Source organism: Triticum aestivum, chromosome 3A (assembly GCF_018294505.1).
Source record: "Triticum aestivum cultivar Chinese Spring chromosome 3A, IWGSC CS RefSeq v2.1, whole genome shotgun sequence".
NCBI lineage: Eukaryota > Viridiplantae > Streptophyta > Magnoliopsida > Poales > Poaceae > Triticum > Triticum aestivum.
In genome coordinates this window covers 51,664,220-51,675,203 of record NC_057800.1, presented here as the reverse complement: position 1 = coordinate 51,675,203, position 10,984 = coordinate 51,664,220, and positions in this window count along the sequence as shown.

The following is a 10,984-nucleotide window of genomic DNA, read 5'->3' as shown; positions in this document are numbered from 1 at the left end:
TATCCCTCTCCGCCCTCCTTTGCTCGTAGAACTCGCGCTCGTTGATGATGTCTAGTGGGAAGCATTGGCGCCACAGCGCCATGGCTTCCTCGTCCATCTCGACGATGTCGAGACAGTGCTCTCGCCTCCGGTTGTGGCGACGATCCTCGTCGGTGATAAGCCATGGCAGAGGCGTGAGCTCCTATGCCCGCTCCCGTGTCGGCACGTTGGGGAAGTTCAATGTTCTATGAGGCCACCGGAGGTGCCACGCCGCCGCGTCATACGCGTGGGTGGCCTCGTTGACGGTGTCGAAATTGCCGAGGTCGAGGCGCATCCCGCGGAACTGGATCTCGGCGGAGAAGCCGCCGGAGGGGGGCGCGCGGAAGCCGCGGTATCCCCAAGTTTCCCGGCGACGCGGCAGCATGGTGGCGCGGCGGCGGCGAGGCGAGAAAGAGCGGGGAGAGAGCGGTGGCGAGGCACAGAGTAGGGAGAGAGCGGTGTCAAGGCACAGAGCGGTGGGAGGGCGTTGGATTTTATAAAGCACGCCGGACGCCGCGCGCCAAAACTAGCGCACGCCCGGCCGCTTTTTCCCGCGCGCGCAATCCTTTCCGGACATCTCTGCTATCTCTACTCTCTTCTCTACTGTTATATTTATTTTATATTTAATATTTATCTCTACTTCTCTACTCTCTACTTTTTCCCTACTCTTATAAAAAACAGAGTTGGTGATGATGGTGTTCCTACTATCCTGCAATATAGGCCATCCGATTTATATCCGACGGATAGGAAGGAAACTGTGGCAATTTTGCAAAAAGATACCCACACCCCTCTCATAAGGCATTCCCTCGTTCATCCTTTTCTCCCACAAGATAAACTACTCATACAAATGCATCTTGATGCGTGCAACGCATGGGCATCTTGCTAGTTCTAAAAAACTATCCATCATTTGCCACACTACTGGTTGCAGATGAAATACCTACCCAAGCACAACGCGATACAGGAGCGACGCACAATTACAAGTTGATATTCTATTGGACAATGGAGGCTATAACCAATTACTTTTATGGGAACAATAGCACCCAGGAAATTTGAAGGGTAGGTATGAACAAAATTGGGACTGCACATGTACTGCTAAGTGACTCAATACACACATTACCAATCGACGAGGAGAATGATGGTCGCGGCAGCCTTTGTGAGTCATGGTCGGCAACGAGAGTCAGTTCATTGTCCACGACGGTGGTGCTTCTGCGCTTGGTGTCGACTTCCGGGAAGCAGATCCGAGACCGTGGAAGACGGTGCCGGGGAAGAGGCTCCGTGTACGACGATGACGGTGGACCAGCTCCAGTGCGGCGTACGAGGTCGTCGATGAGGCAGATGCGTTGAGGTGGACGAGTGTGCTAATGTAGAAGGGGAGGAGCACAAAGGCTGCGGTGCCGGGAGAAGTCTATTTTGCGGTGGGGATAGAAAATGGGGAGTATTTAGGTGTACTACTCTGGGTGCCGGGGTGGGGTTGGCTGGGTAGGGTGAACCTGAAGTTACGAAAATAGCCCCCTATCAACCGTCATCCGTAGGCCTGTTCCGAAGGCTATGATGGTAACTTCCCACTGCTCGAATCAGGGTCGCGGGAGATTTTCCCGCTGACCTCAAAATTTTGTGACACTGAACTCCCCGTGTGGCGTGTTGGGTGATTCGGCTAAGCAACTACCGAGTAGTACTAGTAAACTCTGCATATTAGGTTTGACCAAAGTCAAACTTCCTAAAGTTTGACCAAGTTTATAGAAAAATAGAAACATTTACCATAACATATATGTATGATGTGAAAGTACATTCAATAATGAATCTAATGGTATTTATTTGTTATTGTATATGTTAATATTTTTTGTTATAAACTTTCTAAGAGTTTACAAAACTTGACTTTGACCAATGCTAATACGCAAACTTAAATAAAAACGGAGGGTGTACACATTTGTTTTCTTAGTATGTAGTGAGTTAATCATTTGTTGAAATTGTGAAATAAATATATTAGGCTACTGACTTCGAATGTAATGGTCTATACAATTCAATAGTTACAATCATTGTCGAATTCCAAGATGTATACGAGGTTTATAGTACTTCACAACATGCTCAAACTCGCATAATCCCAATCAAATGACAATCAAAATGCATTTCATAGTTATTACTTTGTAGGATGCAACAAAACCAACAATAACTCTACATCAGCCATTATAAAAGCAACATTTTGAACATATCCCAATGTGTGAATGAAACGTGCAGAGAGAGCTTGCGAAGATGGAGCAGATGGGGCGGGAAAGATTGTATGTATGTGGACGAGAGAGTAGGAGACAAACCTAACAAAACAGAAACAGGGAGATAGAGAGAGAAAGAGAGAGTAAGAAGTTAGGTCTGTGAGAAAGATGGAGACATGTAATATACGTGAGATGCGTGTGCATCCGGATTCTGTACACGTGGAAGGAGAAGAGACAATAGGTTTGATGAGAGAGCTGGAAAAACATGGACGAGAGGGGAAGGATTCATGGGTTGAGGGATTGATAAATTTGTGCGGGGGAGAGAGGGATTGGTAATTTTGTGTGAGAGAGAGAGGGTGGGGGAGGAGTCAGTCAGCTGTCATCACATCATCCTGCTTCCAAATGGCCCTGCATTCTCTAGCGCAGTGTGGTCGCCATCTTCGATCTCCTCAATGCCCTCTTTGAAGATTGAGGTGTTGTGCATGCTGGGGTGCGAAGAAGCACAAGCGAGAGTGGTCGCCATATAACCTTGGATGGGGATGAATTGTGTGCTCGGGGGAGGGGGTGTGTGTGATGTGTGATGTTTGTGTGTGTGTGTGTCAGATATTGAGAGAAAACAAACCTAAGGAGAGAAATGTGTGTGTATGTGATGGAAAGCTACTTGCTAAACAGGGTATTCACGAAGAAATTGTGCGTGCGAGATAGAGAGCGATATGCGGGCCTTGAGGTGGGCAGGGGCCGGGTGAGGGTGTCAAAATGTGCGCGTTTATGCATGTGTTACATGCGATCGTGCGAGGGACGGACAAATCGAGAGAGATGGTTGTTGTGTTACGGATGCTCCGCTCTTGCTCTCTCTCTCTCTCACACACACACAAGTAAAATAGAAGATCGTTCTCTCATGTATACACAATGTATCGGCATCTGTCTGTCTCACTCATGCATGATCATTTGCACATTCACACCTCTCTATGTCTCTATCACACGCACACCGTCTCCACATTGCCCTTCCGCCACAACACACATATGGACACATACACACGTTCTCTCACAATCACACACACAGGGGTTGTCTGGTTTGAGACTAAGTTTGCCTAAGGTTGCCACACCTAAGGTTAGGCAAATTTGACCAACTTAGGTGGGTGTTTGGTTCAAGCCACACCTTAGGCAAGCCACATTAGGGTCCCACATTACATACACTCAAAAAGTGTGGCAAGATTCCCTTAGGCTTTCCAACTTATGGCTCTCATTTTGAAGAACTAACCTTAGGCAAGTGTGGCAACATTGTCTCTATGACAAGTGGGCCATAGGGGCAATAAAGTGTGGCAAGCCAAAGTTTGGCAAACACCAAACACATGAAAACTAAACTGTGGGTGCCAAATTTTGGCTTCGCAAACGGTGGCTGGGAACCAAACAGCCCCAAAATCAGTATTAAAAAGAATTAGGGCGCACCTAAAACGTCCAAATCCAAATAAACACGAACTGGAGCTGAATTCAAATATATGGAAATATTGTAGCTTCAAGAACTTTTCCCAGAAAAAAATGTTGAGTAATATTCGGGGATTGTTTTCACACAGAGAAAAAGGTTCGGTGGATGTCCTTCGAGCGCGACACTGTGACGCACCGTTCGATCGACCGCGCGGCCGTGGTTCATGCACTTGCACAGGATTCCGCATCATGGCTGTGGTAACTAATAAAAGCGCTACCTAAGTCTAATGTTTATGTGTACTAGTACGGTTTTCTTTTAAGTTTGACCAACCCTATATAAAACTAAATTGAGCTCCCATACGCGCACTCATCAATATGTCGCCGTCGTTGCACATGCCGACGCCCGCCTGCTCCGGCCAACAATTTCTCGCCCATCACCGCCGTGTCGCCGCCAAGCCGAAGGCTCGCCCGCTCACGTTGTCTGCAGTCCCTCCTCGGGATGCTGCCGCGCTGCCAAGCACGCGAGCAACTGGTGGAGCCGCATCTATGCACGCAGCGTACGAAGAGGAGGACGAGTGCGTGCTCCAGCACGCCGGCGAGGAGGAACTAGCATGTCATTGTCATCTCCGCCCGCTGGAGGAGGCGCGCATGGTGGCTGTCGCGGCGGAAGCCGATCGCGCGCGCGTCGAGCCCGCAAACCGGGTGCGGACGTGGAATCTACCTTCGAGATCTTGAATGCCACGTGGATCCTGCAATCTGAAGGATCAATTTGGGCCAGACGACTCTTGTGAGCTGTTTGATGCAACATGGATGGCTAGAAGGGCTTCTTCAACCTCCGAAATAGATGCACGGTTCATCTTCTCAGCCCGCCACATGCCTAACCGCCTGCTGCCGCCGCCGCGCCCTCCCCTGAACCGCCTGCCACCACGATGCTCCCCCCACCCCCGCCATCTGTTTAACCCCGGGCACGATCCATTTTTTTCCGGCGAACTGCATTCCACACCCAACACTCATAAGATAGATCATGGGCACCCTGTCATCTTCTTCCTTCACTCCGTCGAACTTCTTTCACAAATCGATTGACCCAAATTATACTACTAGTACGAAAGTATTAACTACAGTAGGAACACGAAGATACGAGCAGTAGTACCAACTGCAAGAAGAACAGTAGTAAGACATAGTACTAGTACTACTATACGTACTAAAGAGTTCAAATAACGAGAAAGAACATAAATGTAGTTCTGCTGGGGCCTCAGCACAACACACCCTTGAAAATAAACTAAGCAACTACTACCTTTGTTCGGGTTTATAGGGCCCTTAAGCAACACAGCCGCGTCCGCTTTTACTAGGCCGCTCCTATCGATTGTCGTTCCATTAATTACGAGCCAGCCGCTGCATGTGAGGGAGGCTGGCTGCATGCAAGCATCTGTCCCGGGACCAATGCTTCTTCCGTTGCATGCGTAGAAGCCAGCCAATGCATGCAAAGGCAGCAGGCGCAAGCTTAATTAACAACTACAAGAATCGAGGAATTTGCATGCTCTTGCGCTCTGCCTTGGTTCGGGTGATTTGGTTGGTCGGACCAATAATCCCGGACAGAGGTAGTAGTCCGCTTGACACTGCAGTAGAACCAGCATGAGCGACGGCACTGCCACCTACTCGGAGTCCGAGTACACGTCCTCGACTTCGTCCTCGTCCCTCTTCCTCTTTGCTGACGCTTCTTTGCTTGAACCGGACACTGGGCTCTACTTCTTCATCCAACCCTTGTAGATATTTAAACAAAGGTAGGCATCCATTGCTACGCACAGGATGTGATCTTCGTCTAATGTCTTTGACTCCCATGCATGATGAAACTCGTGATGAGGTTTCTTCAGTTTAACGTACGAACAATCAATCATGGCTGCTGCCAGGGTCAGCATTGAAGGCTGAGAGAAGGACACCAGCCCTTCCTTCTGGAGGTCGAAGGGGTTGCCTAAAACGAGGCCTATCTGACCCAGGATTTCCTTGTCATTCCTAAAGTCTACAGTAACGAATTTGACTCGGCCGCCCTTGAGGAACTTCTTAAATTCCACGCACTCAACATCGGCATGGCATATGGGGTAGACCAAGTATAAGTCATGCACACAAACCTAGATCACGGCGGGCTTCTTCTTCTCTGCCTCCTTTAGTTTCTTCTCGCTTCCCAGGACTATGGTGTACTCAACATCTAGCCCAGCGACCCACTCATCATTTGAGTTTTCAAACATGCGTTTGAAGCAAGTAAGACATTCTTTCAACGTTGCGGAAGAACAGGTGTAGATGACGTCGAACTCATCACCGGTGATGGTTCTAACATTGTACTCACTGCCGATCATGGAGATTTGGGACGCCATGGATTTGGGAGGAGGGTTAGGATTAGTGAAACTGCCGTAATGTGAAAGGATGGGACGACTGGGAGCGAACTGTTGTAAGGTACTGTACTAGTAGAAGACGGGGACGAGTAGGGCGTGCGGACGGCATGGGGTTGCTGGCTTGCCCAGTGGATAAACGGCTGCAAGGCCCCAAAGAGTTCTCAAGAACTATGCGGGGCCCACTAGATGTCATGTCTACTAGACCCATATCGTAGGCCTGACGGTATAGCTTCTGCCTATTCGCACGCCATGCCGACTTGTGTGTAACTTCAATTAATTCTGTCAACCGTCGCGCCTCCCACGACCTTCGCCTCCCTCGCGCGGTCGCGCCCTTTGAGACTTCGACCGGCTATAAATGAGCAATTTTTTTGCCTACTCCGCATGCATGATACTCCCTCTGGTCCTTTTTACTTCCTTCAACCATTTATACTAAAAATATCAATATCTAAAATACTAATTATAATGAGTATAAAGCACCTCTTGGGTGGGTTAGATTTTTTGGGGTTAGTTGAGTTCAAACTAACCCAAACTAACTCTAACACATGGATCCAAACAGGGCCAAGGTTAGGTATTAGAGTACTACTACCTCCCTTCTAGTTTAAAGGGATCGATTCAAAATTTTGACCCACTCTTAGCAAAATAGAGGCGGTGGAATAGTTTTTGTAGTTCTTCACAAAAAAATGTGTTTACCAATGCATGCATGAACACTAGTTACTCTAACCCCCCTCTCTTCTTTATTTCTTTGCCACATCAGCATGTTTGCTATTCCCGTGTGCATGATACTAGCTAAGATACCACCATTATGGCCAGCCTTAATCATCGCATGCAATAATTTAGTGCACCTTGAAATATGAACATGTGTGGGGCGTGTATGTTTTTAATGACTTGAGACTATACCTAGCCCGGCATGCAAGATGAGACTTATTATGCACCGTTTCCCATACCTGCAGGAAGCCCGTTCGTCTCCAAATCTTTTCCTCTCCATGTGTGGAAACAATATGCCTTCCAGACTCTCCTTCTCCCTCCGGCGGTCCCACCACTCCACCCCGTGTGGAGAAAATCTGCATGCATGACTCTCCTCCCCCCGCGCTCGTCCAATCCGTTGTGACCAGCAATATTTCCACCCCTTCCCTCCCTCGTAATTTACTCCAACAAATATGCCCATGTAGCTGTTACTTAACTACAGGTGCATTGGGTCACTAACATATGGGCCCAACAGGGGTCTGGCCCACATGTCAGTGATGCAACTGGACCTGCAGTTAAGTCAGTGCAGCTCAATCCATATCTTACATAGGTGTGCCATTGCTCGCTATAAATACTGCGCCTCCCATGACATCGATATCTCCTCCCCCTCATGTTCACGTTCATCGCTATCTCCTCCCCCCCCCTCTCATGTCAACCACCATGGCATTGCCCCTCCCAAGCCCTAGGCGCCCCTCGCTGCACCGCGCGGACGGTCACGCGTCGTTGTTCCGATCCTCGCCGCCACTAGTCAAGAAGGACACGTCGGCGTTCCGCTCCTTGCCACGACGCGACGCGTCGCCGTTCCATTCCTCGCCGCCACTAGTCGAGGAGGATGCGTCGGCGTTCCGCTCCTCGTCGCGACGCGTCGAGGTGGACGAGTCGGCGTTCCCAATCTCACCAGCACACGCGTCAGAGGACGTGTCGGCTCCCCGCTACGAGGAGAACGCCGCACCGCTCACCGAGCCCCCCAGCCTTGAGGAGCTTTGGAAAGAAATGGATGTTGCCTTGTGGGAGGCTTTGCCTCCAGCAGAGCGCGCCATAATAGAGGCTGAGAAGAAGGCCGAGGAAGAGAAGCGCACCACGGAACAAGCTGCCTGGGAGGCCTATGTCGCGTTCGAGAGAGTCGGGCAATTGGTTCTTTGGCAGAAGGCTCGTGCAAGGGCCGTGAGGGTGGCGGAGGACGCCTGTGCCGACGCCTTGAGTGCAGTCGGGCCCAAGCGCCTCATCTACGCTTGGCGGTACGTGGACCGGGTGCACGCTTCTAGCGAGGAGGAGTGCCTGTTGGCGCCGGATCACCACACCGGTGAGATTGCTCTCGCCCGCCGGCAAGCCGCCAATCAGCACCTCACGAGTTGCGAGGCTGAGGAAGAGGCATTGTGTCGATGCGCTGGGAAACGACCACGCACCAGGGCACTCGTGGCGTGCTGCAAGCACTCCTGCGAGCGTCGTGGCTTTTAGGAGGAGTATAATTTTTGTTTCGTAAGGCGACTTCATTAGTTTTGGGGCGCAAATGATAAATCTCGAATGTTCAGGAATTATTAGCGTCCTTAATTAAGTATGTAAAAGGGAAAGTTTGGAAACCTTGTGTATTCGTACACATTTTGCAAGTATGTGCATATAGCACAAACTTTACTATATACTATCGCACTACACGTCTCTCTCTATATATGCTTGCAGACTGTGCTACTCCCTCCGTCCAGGTCAATAAGTCATCTTTGTTTGTGCACCGTGACCAAGAAGGCGGTAAGACTTATACACCTAGACGGAGGGAGTACTACTATTACTTATGTACGTGCAAATGCACGTTTTAACATTACGATGCGATTTTTGTTAAAGTAGAAAAACAACACTAGTCAAGCTTGTGAAACGATTCAATGCAAAACAAATGCAAAAATGCTCGTTTGATTGTTTACTTTTAGCTTCCTTCTCTGTGGTTATTTCTCTGTCGTACTTTGTACTGAGTATCTCACTGGTTGGAAAGGCATGCAAATTCCCAAACCGCTTCCTGCACCCTGTATCGAATTTTTTGCCTAACAAGTTGTGCCATGCAATTGGAATTCCAACTTGAGTACTACTACTAGTAGGAGTACCAGGGCCAGTTCTTTTAGGCTTCTAGATGAGTAATCCCATAACTACTACCTCGTCCTGTTTTATTGGTCCCCATTGTAATTTGTGTCAAATTTTGATCATAAATTTAACTAATGAAATGTTAGTGCATGTCACATGCACTAACATTTTATGAGTTAAATCTTTGGTCAAAATTTAGCACAAATTACAATGGTGAGGAATAAACCAGGACAGAGGTACTACTAGTAGTAGTTTAGAAGCCCAAATAAATGAGTGAGGCGCCTTAATGTTACTCTCCACTGTGACTAGTCTTATGGGAAAAGCTGGGGAAGCCGCCAAAAGAACTGGCCCTAGGAGTAGTAGCTAGGGATACTAGGAGTAGTAGCTACGGATCGAGTGTGCGAGATGAACCGGAGAAAGTAAATGCAGAGAGATGAAATGCAAAAAAGACGGAGGGATGTGTTGGTTGCTTGTCCATTTATTTTACCAGGCCACGTCTTACTAGGAGTGGTTGGGTTTTGTGATATGACGGCTTTACTGCCGCGCCACGAGTGGGGTGAGACTCCCGTGGAGCGCCGCCCTCTACACTAGTACTACTACATCGGTCATGGTTTATCCCCCATTGAATTTGACTGAAGATTTAACTCACAAAATGTTAGTGCATGTCAACAAAAACAATATCGTTTGATTCGTATTTGAACATAGTTTTCAATGATATAATTTTAGGTGACATGCATCATCATTTATCGTACTATATATAATGTTAGTTCATTTTTTGTCGTACTAATCTATAGTAAGGTGCCCGTGCGTTGCACGGAAGGTGCCCGGTGGCCATGATCAAGAGGAAGACGTTGTCGTCCTCCTCCGAAACTAGCAGGCGGCGCTAATCCTCCAGCGACTCCTACTCCACTACTACTCCACTCAAGCAAGTTAGGGCATAGTAGCAGGTACTGTAGGGAGTATCAGTACTGTGATCACTCAAGCAAGTTGTCTGACTTCGATATGACCCTACGATGCTGGTATGTGTCTCGTAAGTCAAGCGGCGTGTTGTAGTCATCATCACCTGTCCACTTCCCGTAGCACATATTCGCTTCTCCATCTTTGTCCGCTCTTCAATCCCCGCTAAGGTGCCTCCCCCATCGTCCAATCTTCCATCCCCGCTAAGGCGCTTCCCCCCCCCTCGTCCGAAACCCAAGAACTAACAATGGCACAACCGAGCAGCGTCCGCCGAAAGAATGGCTGGAATTCGCTCCCCACAGTGGTAATCAAGCTCATTGTTTCACGTGTGGGCAATCTCAGTACCATGCCGCTCGCCGCGTGCTTGTCGGGGCTGTACCATTTACTCAAAGCCCTCAGGCCGGAGCTTTTTAAGCCAGCTCCTTGCTTGCTGATGCCGCCTGATCTTCAGAAACGGCGTGTCACGCAGCATAACGATCATAGGATGGCGAGCATCAACCCCCTTGATTGCGATCTGATCCCCGTCACCCTCAACTACATTAACGGTATGTACTGGGTCGGCATAAACACGTCTTGGATGGTGCTCGTCGACAGTCGCGGTAGCTGGATGCTCGTGGAGGTCTACACCCGGCGATTGATCCCCCTTCCTTCGATTAACACTGCACTGCTTTGGCACCGTGGCCCAGAATACTCGGAATCTTACAGTAGCCAACATGATACCAAGTTTGATTTGCTCAAGGTTGTAATCTGCCAAGTGCCCACAAGATCTGCGAATTATAAAGACTTCAGGCTAATTGCGTTCTTCAACCACGGTCTCGCCTATCTGACAGTTCACTGCGGTAAGTGGATAAATCTGCACGTCCATCGCAGGATCATACACCCTCCATGGTTCTCTGATGCCGTTGAACACAAGGGCTTCATTTACGCTGTTGACTCCTATGGCTGGACGTATTGCTGGCCTACTCCAGTCATCGCTACAAATGGTTGTTACAGCAGTATGTTACTTTCCTATGATATCATGATGGCTTGCTTATATTACTGTCAACATTTACTGAAAAAATATTCATGCCCATAACAAGTTGTTCTTAAGATTGACTACATCAAAGAGCCCTTTTTTATTTGACTCCAACTTTTTTTATGTTACTTTCCTATGATATCATGATGGCTTGCTTATATTAT